Genomic DNA, 15,146 nt, shown 5'->3' on the forward strand with positions numbered 1-15,146 from the left:
ACGGTTTACTTTAACATTTGACCCTTTCAGTTAGATTACGCATTTGACCGAAGTCATTATGGACCATAACGTTCTAGCGTCACATCTAACATTGGTTATTTAATATACCCTAATATTCCAACTTCACATTCTACCTTGTAAATTAATGGGTGTTAAAGTTTCATCTAGACAAATACACATTTGACTGTAGTTGTTTAATAGACCATAACGCTCTAGCTTCATATCTAACCTTGGCTATTTAATAGATCATAACGTTCTAACTGAAAGTTTGGTCTTGGTAAAGTACATGTTTAGTTCTTTCACTCGTTTTGTTTTAATTATCTGAATTACAAGAAGAATTTATTTTCTCAAAGACGTGTAAAATCGTCCAATAAAAAATGTTCTCACATGATTGACCATTCAAAGCGACATGTCGGCTATCTGTGCTAACTGCTCCGAATTTAGCAGTCTAAAATTAGAGACAGTCATCAACACCTTCTGCGATACTTTTTTACCAACGAAGAGAAGGATTGATTGTACATTATAACGCTCCCACGGCTGAAATGTTGAGCATGTTCGGTATCACGTGATTTATAACCCTCAGACTGCGAATCGGATCATTCATCGAAAAAATATTTTAAATATCTCCTCAATAAGTCATCAAAACTTTACTATACAGTGTTATCTTTTATAATAATATATGTGCAATAACTGAGTCACAAGTTCTGTTAATGTCTGTAAATATTAGAATAAATAATTTTAATTTATTGTTCTTCTTTTATATTACATGATAACTGAGTAACTAAAACAATGGTATCAAACAACTTCTCTGAGATGACATAGTTTCAAACAGAATATCCAATTTTATATGCATTATTAATAATTAATAATAATTGAAAACAATAATTTTAACATGTACAATGTTATCATTATATCCTGAGGTTAGCTTGTTATCGAAGTTTTATGTTCCCCATGAAATTCCCAGCCGTGGGGGTGTATAATGTGACGGTCAATCCCACTATTCGTTGGTGAAGAAATCTCTAGTCTTACACTGCTAAATTAGGGACGGCTAGCACAGATAGCCCTCGAGTAGCTTTGTGCGAAATTCAAAAACAAACAAACAAAAACAATCCCCATGAAATCTGACCTGTAGGATGAAACATGAATTACCAACCGATAATAAATAAGCAATAAATATTACATTTGAAACCTCATTGTATTTACATCATGGTTACATATCAATCTTTTTTATGTTTATTGAAACACTGCGTTAAAAAACAACAAGTAAATAAAAAGATAGAAAAAAGGAAGTAAATACAGGGATAGCTAACATCAACACTAGCAGGTTCCGTGGGTGGGGTTTAGCCACTCCTTTTTCATAATTTTGCGTCCTTACGCTTTAAAATGCATCCTATTTAACAATAAATAATTTCAATAAGCCTATTTTAATTTCTGCATCTCCTATCACCATATCAATAATTTATAATATTACATTTAAATTTGACCTGCCATCTGGCTATATCGATATAAATGATGTATGACGAAATTACATGGCGACCTCACCCTTTTCCAAAATCCTATACCCGCTACTGAATATAAATCCTTCAAAAGCAATGTAAACAAGACACTAGGGATGGTATTTGAATTATCCGCAAACAATACCATAGGCAAGATTTAAAATACAGCGATATATATAACTCTTCAATCACAACGGAGTTTCTTTTGTTCTATTTTTGTTTATCAACATTCTACATACTACACTGTCATTGTTAAGCGCAAGCGTATACACAGGGCTGCTGTCCACATTCTGCTCACCACCGGTATCGAAACTCGGTTTCGAGTGATATAGGCGCCACTGGGGGCTCTACTATATTGTGTGCATGCACTATTATGTATGGATGGTGCAAGTGTCATCCCTACTATATTCTTTGCATTCCTTTTGAAAGATTGATATTAATTAGCTGTCCCACATTTATTTATTTTTTGAAAAGTTTTTCTTTGCGTGTATATTTCTGATCGCTAAAAGTAAAGGTTCCAAACTAGCAGAAGATTATACATTTTAAATGAAATTTTGATTGTATTTTTTATATAATACGAAGTTCGGGGAAGAAGTTTCGTACATTGTATAATGATACAAGTTATTTTATATCAATGAAATGTGTGTTTTCTGTGCGAAAAAGATATTATTCTAACAGTTTTGTCAACAGATGGCAGGCTAATCATAGGTTTCGCTTTTAGCTCGATATTTAGATAAAAGTTTTAGATATTACGAAAAGATTTTGCAAAAAAAGTAATTTATTTTGAGTTTCGACAGTGTATGCCAGTTTTATTTCTAATTTAATTTAACAATGCACGGCATTTATTTTAAAATTATAATAATATGAATTATTCAAATTCTTCATTTTGTTTAATATGAAAGTTAGCTCGTGTTACAAACGTAATAGCCTGTTCCGTCTCGTTAACGGAGCATGCAACAGGTTTTTTTGTTGTTGTTTTTAAACAGTTTTATAATTAGCATACAGCCCCACCTACATAAACGTACCTGACTCGTTTGAACTTCGGCATGTTAACGTAAGTGATTGAACATGTGATAGCGAAATGTTGTATTATTTCATTTTGCGTTAATTAGTTACTGATTCAGTGAATATATTTCAACTTGATTTTCACTTTGTATTTATACGATGTTAAACACTTTGGAGACCAGGTGAGAAGTTAAGGTTTAATACGATGTAATGGAACTTAGAAGTATAATCTGGATTATTAAATATAAAAATGTTCTTGAATTGAAAAGTTGGTTCGTGGTAGATTAAGTTCTACAGAACACTTATTAATAGTAATACTGGTACTAATACATTAATTAAGCAGGACACGCTAATGTTTTAGACACTGGTTTAAAATATTTTGTATTTTTGTGAAAAGTAAATCAAAAGAACGACAAAACCAAACAGAAGTAACTGTACTGTAGTGTGTTGTATTTATTGTAGTTACCACAAACGTAACCCTCTGACTTTTAATTAACCAGCATTTTACGTTGTACCATTTCATCCAGGATGGGTGACAGTAAATATACAGACAGTATGTTTTTGTGTGATGTGTATATCCAATTACATTATTGTTTATCACATCATAAAAGAATAAACATATTAATAAAACCGGTGGTAATTTAGTCAAGTGGAAAATAAGTTCCTGTTCTGGATGATGGTGGAATTGTCTTAAAGATTTTACTGAAAAGTGAATTATTGTTAATTTTTTTAACTTGATTTATTTCTAATTTTACTTTAGAAATTTTGTTTCCTTTCTGTGATATAATTATGACAAAGTTTCCATTCACACTAACAGCTTGTAAATTTGTCTCTGTTAAGACTCTGTGTCATTCTTTTAATGTGTTTTAGCTATAGTTCCTCAATTTTCTTATCATTTTCCACATCTGTAGTTGGTTTGGATAAGACTTCTTCCTCAGATATTTATTTATAGTTGAATCCCATTGTCTAGGTATCTCTATTGGTTGGACTATAATTAATATGTCAAACAATTTACTTGATTAGGTGGAACGTTATTTTGAAACATTTTACAGTTATGTTGGTTATGTATATGTAACTGAAGTCATTTACATTTGATATTTTGGTTAGTTCTTTTGATGGATGAAGAACAAGTGGCTTTCTGTCAGCATAGTTTTTTTTTGTATTTAACAAATGTTGCTGATTGTTTCTTGGCAGAATGTGTTTTTTTTTTCAGGTTCTTCTTAAAAACCCTTGAAATGTATTTGGGCTGTATTCTAGGTTTGTCTTTCCAACCCATAAGGCTATTCTTACAAGAAAGGTGTTTCTCATGTTTTTTTACATTCTCTTTCTCTGCACCTCCTTGTGTGGTTCTAGCCCAGTGGGTGACTGTGGAGTAGGTAACTGTTGTTAACATTCATTAAAACAGTGAAAATTAATAACACTCAACAGTATAGACCTAGTCTTTATCTTGAGTTGGTTGTTTGGGAAGGAACTGATGTTAAGAACTTTAGATTATCTACCTCACACAAAGTTTCAGGTGATACCAGCCAATTGTTACAATATTAGGAGGGGTTACAAGAAAAAGCTTAGTAATGTGTGTATTCACTAGGTGGTGCAGGAAGGAAATGTGGACACAACTCTGGTATGGACCAGTGCTCAAAGAAATATAAAAACTCACTTTAATTCTTTTTTAATATAAACAGTGTGTATTGTTGTGTAGTATTTCAGTTCCTGGGTAGTTTTGTGTTACGGAAATAGGTACTCATGTTCATATTTTCCACTCATTAAGTCTGAGGAATTGGATAGAACTACAGTATTTATTATTATATAACCACTGGGAAACAAAGGATCACTTTCCCTTTAGGACATCCACCCCAAGACAAAGAAAAGTATAGATGAAACTATTTATGTTTAAAAAGAAAATCATCTGTCCTCCTTTCAAACCCTTTTAGTCTGCTACTATCAACAATAAATCACTTTATAACCTAGTTACCCTTTAAAGGAATTAAAACTGTCTTAGCCAGATCCTAGGCAAACTTTCTCAATCTATCAACTTGTGTACTCTTTTTCCTATTGTCTTCAGAACTTAGCAAAATAAATCATTGAAGACAATATTCTAATAAGGAGTTAAAGATACATTATGTTATTGAATTTTCTCTTTGTAGGTGGATGTGTGGCTCAACTTGATATATTTTAGGTTTGGTATTTCATTGTCAAGACAGTTAGTAATGGAATTTAAATTTTACAATTTCAGACAAAGCCCTATATTGTCAACTGCTTATTTAATTCTTGACATAAGCTAACTTTGTTCTAAAGTCTAGCTAATAGTGCATTGAAGTACGGATTTCTCCTTATAGTGTTAGGCCAATTAAAAAAAAAGTTTAGCGCCTGGTGTTTTCTAAAAACGGAAGGATAAGGTATTTTTTTAAAGTTTTTAACCTTTTCATGATTGTATCTTGTTTTAAAATGGTAATGTGAAACAGAAATCTTCTTTAAATATTTTCTTAAAAAATATACAGAATGTATGACAATTAAATACAAATGGCAAAATTAACCAACTGTGTTCATCTCATTTTTCATCCAGAAGACTTCATTGGTTTTTTTTTGTATGATCGAAAACGGTAATTTAAAAAAAGAAAAAAAAATCTAAAAAATGTGTATGTGTGGGGAGGGGGACAACATGAAAGGAAATGGCTGGGGACAAACTTTAAAGCCACACTTTAAAACTAAGCCAGCCAAAGTTTTAAAGTGTGGCTAATAGTCACATTGAAATATGGATTTATTTTTATGGTGGTGTTTGATTTGTTTACCCAGTATTTAAGATGAAGAAGGATATAAGTGGTACTTGACTTTTGAATTAGAGTAAAACAAGGAATTTTACATTTAATTAGGCATATTCTTGAAGAACTATATAAAAAAAAAAGGTTCGTTTGTTTGAAGTACAAACAAATTTAAAGTGCCTAAATAGAGATGCAGACGAAATGTTCCTATGACAAACGTCCATGGTATAAAATTCAGTTGTTCGCCGCTTTAATCCAACAACCACAGTTATGCTTTAAATATAAGCAACTTGTTATTACACTAAAACGAAACAGAAAACCACTATTTATACTTACTTCTTGGCTGTCTAATTTTTCAATGTCCAGACTACGTGAATAGCGATATTATGGGGTGTATGGTCAATTGATGTATTCGTTTTACCCCCTTCCTATTAAGATTACACTGATTCAAGAGTAGCCGTGATACGTGTAAAAGTAAATAACTAACCCGAAGGGTGCAAACTTGTATATAAAATTCGAAATAGATGTCGATTCAGAATGAAAACAGTACACATTCTTGCTATAGAAATTGCAGTCACTTCATAAAGAGTTAGAACACGAACTTTTAGCGCTGCTAGGGGAACACACGCTTTCAACGTAGATTATTATAAGGTTGTTACAAATTTAATGATAAAAAACAATCATAATTTTGCCAAAAATGTAAAATAACCAGAGGAACAGTGATTATTGGATTTCATTTTTTATTGTTTTTATTAAATTTGTATTTTTTACTTCCTTTTTTTTTTTTAAGATATTACATTTCAATCCGCCAGCAACATTTTTCATGTAACTGAAAAACTGGTACTCAGGTTTGGTCACGTGCAAGTAAACTAGCATATTATATTCATATTTGGTCAAACCATCCCTGTAGGTCGAACGACGTGATTTGTCGTTCGTGACCAGTCTCCAGACTCCTCATCCACGTAACGTACTTGTTTGTATTGACACACTGAAGATCGATAGAAAAATAAAAAGTTTGCTTTGTTTAATTTTGTTCAAAGATATTTGAAGAATATCTACGATAACCGTCCGTAATTTAGATTGTAAACAACAACACAACCGCGTGAGCTTCTCTGGTTAAATAGTTAGTTCGACAGCCACTAATTATTATATCTACACGGCTGAAAGAGCGAGCATGTTCGGTGATTAGATTCGAGCCTGCGACCTTCAGATTCTAATGCTCTAGTCACCAGGCCATGGTAGGTTTTAACAAACAAGTAAGATGATAGCTTTTCTAGTTAGTGTTTCCAAAAATCGTTTTAACGGGAGAGAAGCGAATTTTTGTTAGCCAACCCCAAAAAAAGCGAGTTGCCAAAAATATTTTGAATGGCATTCAGGGACCCTGACAGTGGCGTAGCCAAGGGGGGAGTTGTGTTAACCCCCATGGACCCACTCTTCTAAGACAAGTTCAGTTGCCACCTGTGAAGTTTCATAAAGATCCGTGATTGCATGACAGATAATTTCACACACAACAAATCGTCAAATGCAAATTTCTGATTTTAATACAGCAAGTTTTGTCAGAACTAGAGAAATACAATCGAATATCTATGAAAGGCTCAAACGCCTGTAGTTTTTGCCAGGACATCTACAACACAGTTTGGTTCAACTTTAATATCACGGTGAATGTATAATGAGGCCAGGCCATTCAATCGATCTTCAGTAGTGGTATTTCTCAAATACGTTTTGAGTCTTCTGACTCCACTGAGCTCGTTGACACAGGCAGTGTGGCAGATACTTTCAACAGTCTGGAAATGACTGGGAACATTTCTGCATTGCACATTGCATATGCATCTATGACATTTTTTGGTCTGTTGTTCGCAAGTGATTTGTACCAAACCCTGAGTTCACCTACTGCAGCTAGTGAAGTGCTGTCAATGTCAGCCTTGTATATATTGACCAACTTTTTAATTTGGTCACATTGTTGTGCTGTAGGTTCTGACTGTTTTGTGGTAGATCCTGATGGTAGTAAACACATGAAGTTTGTAAGGAGAGTTTTGTGACTGAACAGACGGTCACATATTTGTGAAAAAAAGTGATCAACAAATGGTACAAATACAACAATACGAAAGTACTCCTCAGGGTTAGGGGTTTGTGGGTTAGCACGGTACATCTGTCTTTTAGTCTGCCTTGGCATTATGATGTCAATTTGAAGCTCACTACACAGAGTTTGAGCCTCACAGAAAATGTTGTTAAATTCATTCACAGTATTATTTCTGAGTGAACGGATTAAATCTTCCACTATTTCTGCGTGATGCATCGCAGCACCTAAATCAATGTTCTGTTGATGCAGTAAGTTGCACAGAGGTAAACTAAAGGAAAACAATTTAGCAATGGTAAGTAGAGTGATGATGAATTCTGGCTGTGTTATAGAACACAACAATTCATTGGCTTTCGTGGCAGAATCTCTGTCTTTCCAACCTGATATGGTCTCAAGGGCATCTGCAACTGCATGGATTAATTCTAGAAAGACAGTGACTGAGTCATGTCTCTCAACCCACTGGGTGGGACAGAGATCTTTCAAACTTTTTTTTTTCGATTAAAGTGCTTTATTTTCTACCGAAAGAGCCAAAACGTGCTTTCGTTTGAGTGTACTGAGAAAGTTTTCAATCCTAGAAATTACTCCCATGCAATTTCGCACAGGAACTTCTTTACATAGGGTTCAAGTGGGAATTTATCAGTCATGTGTCTCTGGACACCATTGAATTTCCCACTCATAGAGGCAGCACTGTCGTACCCTTGTCCTCGCATGTCAACACCATATATTGTCAGATTGGTTATGATAACATCAGCCAAGTTTCTGCCAATCACATCATAAACAGGTATAAATTGCAAAAAATCTTCTTTCATTGCAACAGAGTTGTCATTGGCATGCAAATATCTAACACACAGTGAAAACTGTTCAATGCCTTAAATATCTGTTGTTAAATCAGCTAATATTGAGAAACACTTTGCAACATTAACCATGTTGGCCAAAGCATCAAGAACATGAGTATTACAAGCATTGATGATTTCATTTTGAATTTGAGGACTCAGATACGTAGCATTCCTCTTTGTACTCTTGAGGCTTGCTGAAAGCTTGACATCACCTTTTGCCCTGTAGCGTAAAATTGCCCGAAAATTCTCATCAATATTGATGGGCTCCTTATTAGTTTCATCAACAAATATTGGACCAGAATCACATTTTTCCCTCAAAGCTAAACCCTGTCTCCCACACAGCAATACAGTATCAATAATAGGCATTAAATATTGCCGGTTCTGTTCAATTTCTTGCTTGTAAGTTGCATCAAGCTGCAAATGCACAGATGAACTTGTGTTTACGACCTTTAGAAAATTGTTAGCTTTTTCTTTGCTGCCTTGGTGGTACTGTTTCAATTCATGTGCCTTGAAGTCTTCAGCAGCCTTCTTTCAGTTTATGTATGGAAATTTCACTAGTTGTCCCAATTTCTGGCTTTCAACACCAGCACCATCAGGAGCAAAAAGACAGCAGTACTTGCAGAAAGTACTTTTGCATGTTGACTGTAGAGTAGCCGTCTCCACTGTGAAAGCCAATGATGCTGAAAACGCAGCTTTCTTAGACCACACTATGGGGAAAACATAATCACTCCCTGGCTTCCAGGCATTCTCAAGGAGGCATTTTTTGGTTCCAACATTTATCTAAAAGAGGTAGAAAAACATAGTTCTAATTAAGTTATTTTGCACTTAGGAAAGTTTTGTTATGAGAGTACAATAACCTCGAAGAGAAAGGCTTGGAGCTGTACTTCACAGAGCAGGCCTAACAACCTGTGGCTGTAGGCCTACAATCACTAGCAGCACTGAATATTCAGTCTAAAACTCATCAGAGTATTTGCATGATTTTTAATACAAAATTAATATAATGAAGAGTCGACTTACCTGTTTACCAATGCTGACATCATCAGAAATGTAATTTTCAATGTCCCAGACTGGACCTGAGGTGGTAGTGGCAGCACTGGTAGAGGGCCTCGGTGATGACTCTGACAATTCAGTTGACAATTCTGATTCAACCTGATTGGCTGCAGCAGATTGATCAGGTTCAGCCTCATGAATGGGTTTAAAGAACCCATGCAGTGTCTTTTGATTTTTCAGGCTTGACATAGTGAATGATTGTTTATCGCAACTTCTGAGGCGTATCTCCACTCACAAAGATGAAATTACAATTTCGAACAACATCCTCATTGTGACATTTACATCACCACGACCACCTGCCACCATCAAGAAAGGTAATTTTAATTGCACGGTACGACCATACATTCCAAACCCTCCAATGTTTTCAGTGTAAGTGGTTTAGTCACTCAAAGACGTCATGTCGGCTTTCCTTGACGTGTGCTCGTTGCAGTGGTAAGGACCACAATGCCTTTGAGTATGAAACAGACCCTAATTACATCAATTGCAATGGCTCTCACCCGTCCTACTTTCGTTCTTGCCCTAAATGCTTGGAAGAAAAAGAGGTGCAGTGTTTGAAAACGAAAGTTCCAAAGTCATATGGGACAAGATTCAAAAGGTCAGTGGTCAATATAATTTTGTCCCCCTCTTGATCTTGCTCTCTGATGGCCAGGATGTAGCTGATACCCAGAACATCACAGATACTCTAGGTGAAAACTTTCGCTAGGTAACTAGCACTTCCTCCACCTTCTCAGCCATCAAGACTCTGGCAGAGAGATCACCTCTTTCCTTTTGAACTGATTGTCTCTATGACTATAGTAGTCCATTTTCACTGGTGGAACTCAAACTGGCCCTTCATCGATCTGGCAGTACATCTGTTGGACCAGATGACGTACAGTATGACATGCTGCGCTATCTTTCTCTTGCTTCTCTTGATATTCTTCTAATTGTTTTTAACCAGATCTGGCAGGAGAATGTTTTTTTTAATGCCTGGCGCTAGGCTATTATCTTACCTTTCTCTAAGCCTGGGAAAGATCCCAAAATTCCTTCAATCTAGCGTCCAATTGCTTTGACGAGCTGTCTCTTTAAGATCTTAGAGAGGATGGTTAATACTCGTCTTGTTTGGTTCCTCGAATCAAACAACCTCCTCTCGCCCACTCAATGTGGGTTCCGACGACAGCACTCTACCATGGACCATCTGATTCGACTTGAAACGTCAATTAGAGAGGCCTTTCTCAAACGACAACATCTTGTATCAATATTTTTGGACATTGAGAAGGTCTATGATAAAACATGGGGGTATGGCATTTTGCGAGACCTCCATATATACGGGTTACGTCGTCATTTGCCCATTTTTATTAAAAATGTTTAGTGGACAGGAGATTCCAAGTTTATGTGGGTTTGCCACTTTCCCATTTTTTTCTGCAGGAACTTGGAGTCCCTCAGGGTTGTGTTTTGAGTGTCACACTTTTCAGTATAAAGATTAATGCCATTACTGAACAACTCCCTCTTCCTGTTGCAAACGGGCTCTATGACGACGACTTTCACATTTTATGTCAGTCATCGAACATGAGGTATATTGAGTGGCAGCTACAGACTGCTCTCAATCATTTACTGAAGTGGATCATAGCAAATGGCTTTAACTTCTGTCTCTCTAAAACCGTTTGCATGCACTTTTTTGCCAATAGGGTATTCACCCTGATCCTGAACTCCGTATTGGTGAAGTTGTGCTGCCTGTGGTCCCTGAGACAAAATTCTTGTGACTTCTCTTTGACCGCAAGCTAACATTTATACCACACGTCAAGCAGCTACGGGTCAAATGTACAAGAGCACTGAACATCCTCCATGTCCTCTCTTCCACCACTTGGGGAGCAGATTGATGTTCTTTGCAAAAGATGTATTGTGCTCTTATTTGATAAAAACTCGACTAAAGATCACTGGTCTGTGGCTCTGCCAAGATCTTGGCCTTAAAGATGCTCGACCTCACTCTTTGTCAAGGACTTTGTCTCTGCACTGGGGCTTTCTGCACTTCCCCAGTTCAGAGCTTATACACAGAGTCTCATGAACTTTCTTTGCACCTCCACCATTCGCAACTGTCTTTACTTCGAAACTTCATTTTTTATCAAAGCATCCCACCTGGGGTTATGTTTTCCTGCTTTGGTGGGTCATCCTTTTTCAGAACAGACAATTGCCATTGCTCCTTTTGGCCTTTGTATCCAGGTGCAGTTGGATGAATCGGGCCTGTCCTTGGATGACATTGCTGTATCCACTGGCTGTGGTCGATGCCACCCTACCCGCATGCTCCAGTGGAAGCTGGATCAAGCAAACTGGCCCTCTTGATGCAATGGAACTGTCAAGGTTTGCATTCTAATCTGGATGAAATCAAAACCCTGATTGCTTCCTACCTTCCTGTATCCAGGTGCAGTTTGATGAATTATGTTTGTCCTTGGATAACATTGCTGTATCCATTGGTCAACCCATCCCACCATGGCTTCTTATAGTACCCAAATGTGAACTGTCTTTAAGTCATCTGAGAAAAGCAGACACCCACGATTTGAAATACTGTCTGTTATTCGCTGAACATATTACGAACCATCCTTCTATTCCTAGTTATACAGATGGTTCAAAATCAAGTAACTGTGTGGGCTCTTCCATGGTTTGTTGTGGTTTGGTGGTTGTGCACAGAATCCCCTCCACAGCTTCTGTGTTGACTGCTGAACTGTAAGCCATTTCTCTTGCCCTGGATCACATAGAAGCTATGGAGTACTCAAACTGCACTATTTATACTGACTTTCTTAGTTCTTTATTGGGCCTGGAGTTGCTTCACGTTAGTTCACACCCTGTTCTTGCTAATATTCAAAACCGACTGGCCCATTTCTCTTTAACATCTACTTCTATCCAGTTTTTCTGGATATCGGACCACTTTGGTATTCGCGGGAACGAGCTCGCCGACACTGCAGCTAAGTCTAACTGCCCTGGCACTATCACTGCTGTGCCTGTCCCATACATGGGAGTCTTGTATTCAAGGCTCGGCTCAGTGCCAGCTGGCAGTCGACTTGGAGTGAGCAACGCGAAAACAAGCTTTTCCAAATAAAACCCTATATCGGACTTTGGCCGTCTTGCTTCGGGAAGGATCGGAAAGAGGAAGTTGTTCTAACTAGACTAAGCATTGGTCACAGTTTTTCAACTCATCGTTTTCTTTTATCTGCGACTGATGCACCATTGTGTTGTCTGTGTAACACCTAGGTCACAATAAGCCACATTTTACTGTCTTGCTGTCTTTATGATTGTCAACGACGGCACCGTTTTAAACATGTTCTGTCCTAAGGTTTATCCATAACGTTATACAGTGTTATTGGTGATGGTGACACTGTCTACTTTAGAAATGTTTTTAGTTTTTTAAAGGCCATTTACCTTTTTAATACCATTTAAGTTTTTTTTTAATTTATACATTAAACCTTTTTACTGTGGTTCCCTTTTAAGAATCGCAGTCCGTCTAGTTCGATTTGAAATTAGAAAATGGCCGTAACATGAAATAACTCAAAACCAGAACTGGAAAGGCCAACTTCACGTGACTAACGCTGGTGTTTGAACTACCCGTTGGTCATCCTGGCAAGTTATAATTAAAATTTTGCTGCAAGTCTTTTAAAATGTTTATTACATTACTTTCTGAAAATGTCCATAACGTCAAGTAACTCGGAACCAAAACTGTTAGTCTTCCTGGCGAGTTATGATAATTACAGTTATACTACAGAAAGTCCTTTAAATCTTGTATTACTGTAGGTTTTCTCTTAACGTTGTAGACTAGATGTAAACATTGGTTTTAATGCTTTTTTAAACTTTGTTTTGTTTTACATTAATTTCCTTTTTTGAATTTTACTAAATTTACTTTAAGTTTAACTTTTTACCGGATGTTTGGTGCAGATAGCCTAGCTGCTATGTGCCATAAAACACCAAACCAACCAACCAACATGGTCACTTGTTGAGGTACTGCTGGTAACATGGTCACTTGCAGGGGTACTTTGGGTATCATGTAGATATATCCTGGTTATTCATTCTTCGTTTTCGGTGATTATGTAGTTACAGGTTTTGCACATCATGATTGTAAACTGCTTCAGATCTTGTATAAAAAGTTACGTGGTCTGTAGCTTTCTTCGTCATATTTGTCGTCACGTGCTCACATTTTTAGATGAAGATGGACAAATGTTTCTTGTAATATCGTCTTATTTGACCTTATATGTAATGTCCATGATGTGCGTAAAGAAAAATTTCCTCAATTTGCCACAGAACTAGAAGATATACAAGGTGTATCTTGAAATGGATTTTTAGGAAAGAATTGTTGACATCCAATATGTCGGCGATGAATGAAACTGAAAGTTTTATGACGTTACGCGCAAGACCATCACAGATTGGCTATGTTTTATTGTACATGGTAGCTGTTTTGATTATCTGTTGAGAAGGTTTTGTCTCATCAGTAATGGTTAAGGTATATCGTATTGATAAGGAGAGAAGAACGTTTCAGCCTTTCTAGATCATCTTCAGGTTAACAAAGAGTGGTTAAGGTACTTCTGGAATCCATATTTTGATAACTCCCTTTGTCTGTATTCACCACTGAACTACCACTATAGGGACTGAGGTGTAAGAAACCTGACAAGCTGAGAATGTAGTCTCCTAATGTAGGCTTTGCAATGCCTGGTGATGAAGGGTACTCGACTCGTGAAAGTAGATCTTCTAACTGCATGGGATGGACTGATGGCTAGGGCAGGTTCCGAACATGCTAGCCCTTTTAGTCGTGGGAGTGTTATAATGTTTCAACCAATCCCACTATTTGATCAAAGTAGCTCAAGAGTTCATGGTATTGATTAGCTGCCTTCCCTCTAGTCTAGTACTGTTAGATGATGAACGACAGTGAAGATAGCCGTTGTGTAGCTTTGGACGAAATTCCAACCAAACCCAACCAAGACTTCCCAACTGTTCCGACAAATTGCTACACTGGCTTGTAGATAATTAAGAATTTAACGTATGGACTTTCCATTTTAGTTTATTGTTTTTCATTTATATTCAGTTTGGTTGCTGCAATGCAAAAAATCAATTTAGAGATTTGATATATTTTGTTTTTTCAAATAAAATTCTCTGGTGTAAATAAAATGGATTCCGCAAAAATTGTACTTGTTAATTAAATATTCTATATTTATTTTTTGTAAACTTTTCACGAGAACCACAACTAAACACAGAAGCTTAGCGGTAAGCATGAGTTCTCACACCGCTGAAAATCGGGCTTTAACATTCACAGTGAGCACGTAACAGATGGCCCATTGTGTAGCTTTGTGCCTAAATGCAAATAAGCAAATCATAAAACTTTCTTGGAAGCCATGTTTAGGTTCATCTGGTTTGTCTCCACTACTGGATGTGAGTTGTTGGTTTTAATCGTGTGACAGATGTTGTTTTTTAACTCTCTCAATTTAACCCATTTGTATATTCTTAATCGCTTTGTGCACCTAATGCTCACCACTTGGTCCAAGGGGCGTTGTATAATTTTCGCACCCTGAGTTTTCAGATTGAATTTCGTGCCAAGTTGTTGAAGAGGTTTAGATTTTAACGACCACATTTTCACCGTTAACTGATCGCAGTTATTTCGTTAGTTGCATAAAAATGTTATCCACTATTATAATCCATCTTTCCTCTCCAGTGGCGCAGCGATATGTCTGTGGACTAATAATGCTAGAAACCGGATTTCGATACCTGTTGTGGCCCTCTGTTGTGTGAATTACTGGTTTGCACATTTATGATCGTTCTAATATTCAATAACAACTGTATTAATGGGTTTTCTCCTGCGATCTACATTATCGAACATGCTTACCTTCTCACCTGTGGTGGGCATGCATTATAATGTTGCAATTAATCCCACCATTTGTTGCAAGAAAACAGCCCAAGTTGGTGGTGGGTG

At 36.6% G+C, this 15,146-nt stretch overlaps 2 protein-coding genes across 4 annotated transcripts in view; one reads left to right on the forward strand and one right to left on the reverse strand.

Moving 5' to 3' along the window:
* The window catches only part of mRpS33 (mitochondrial ribosomal protein S33), a 321,652-nt gene that overhangs the window by 61,849 nt on the left and 244,657 nt on the right, over positions 1-15,146 (reverse strand). The gene's annotated exons all lie outside the window — the stretch shown is intronic.
* Positions 2,187-15,146, forward strand: part of LOC143238367 (cyclin-dependent kinase 17-like) — a 98,276-nt gene continuing 85,316 nt past the window's right edge. The window contains exon 1 of one of the 3 annotated variants that reach the window (XM_076478520.1): positions 2,187-2,550. The gene's annotated coding sequence lies outside the window, so the exon portion shown is untranslated. Of the gene's footprint in view, positions 2,684-15,146 lie in introns of all 3 variants that reach the window. The other 2 variants (XM_076478516.1, XM_076478517.1) reach the window with 2 other exon arrangements.

Source organism: Tachypleus tridentatus, chromosome 13 (genome assembly GCF_004210375.1).
Source record: "Tachypleus tridentatus isolate NWPU-2018 chromosome 13, ASM421037v1, whole genome shotgun sequence".
Lineage (NCBI taxonomy): Eukaryota > Metazoa > Arthropoda > Merostomata > Xiphosura > Limulidae > Tachypleus > Tachypleus tridentatus.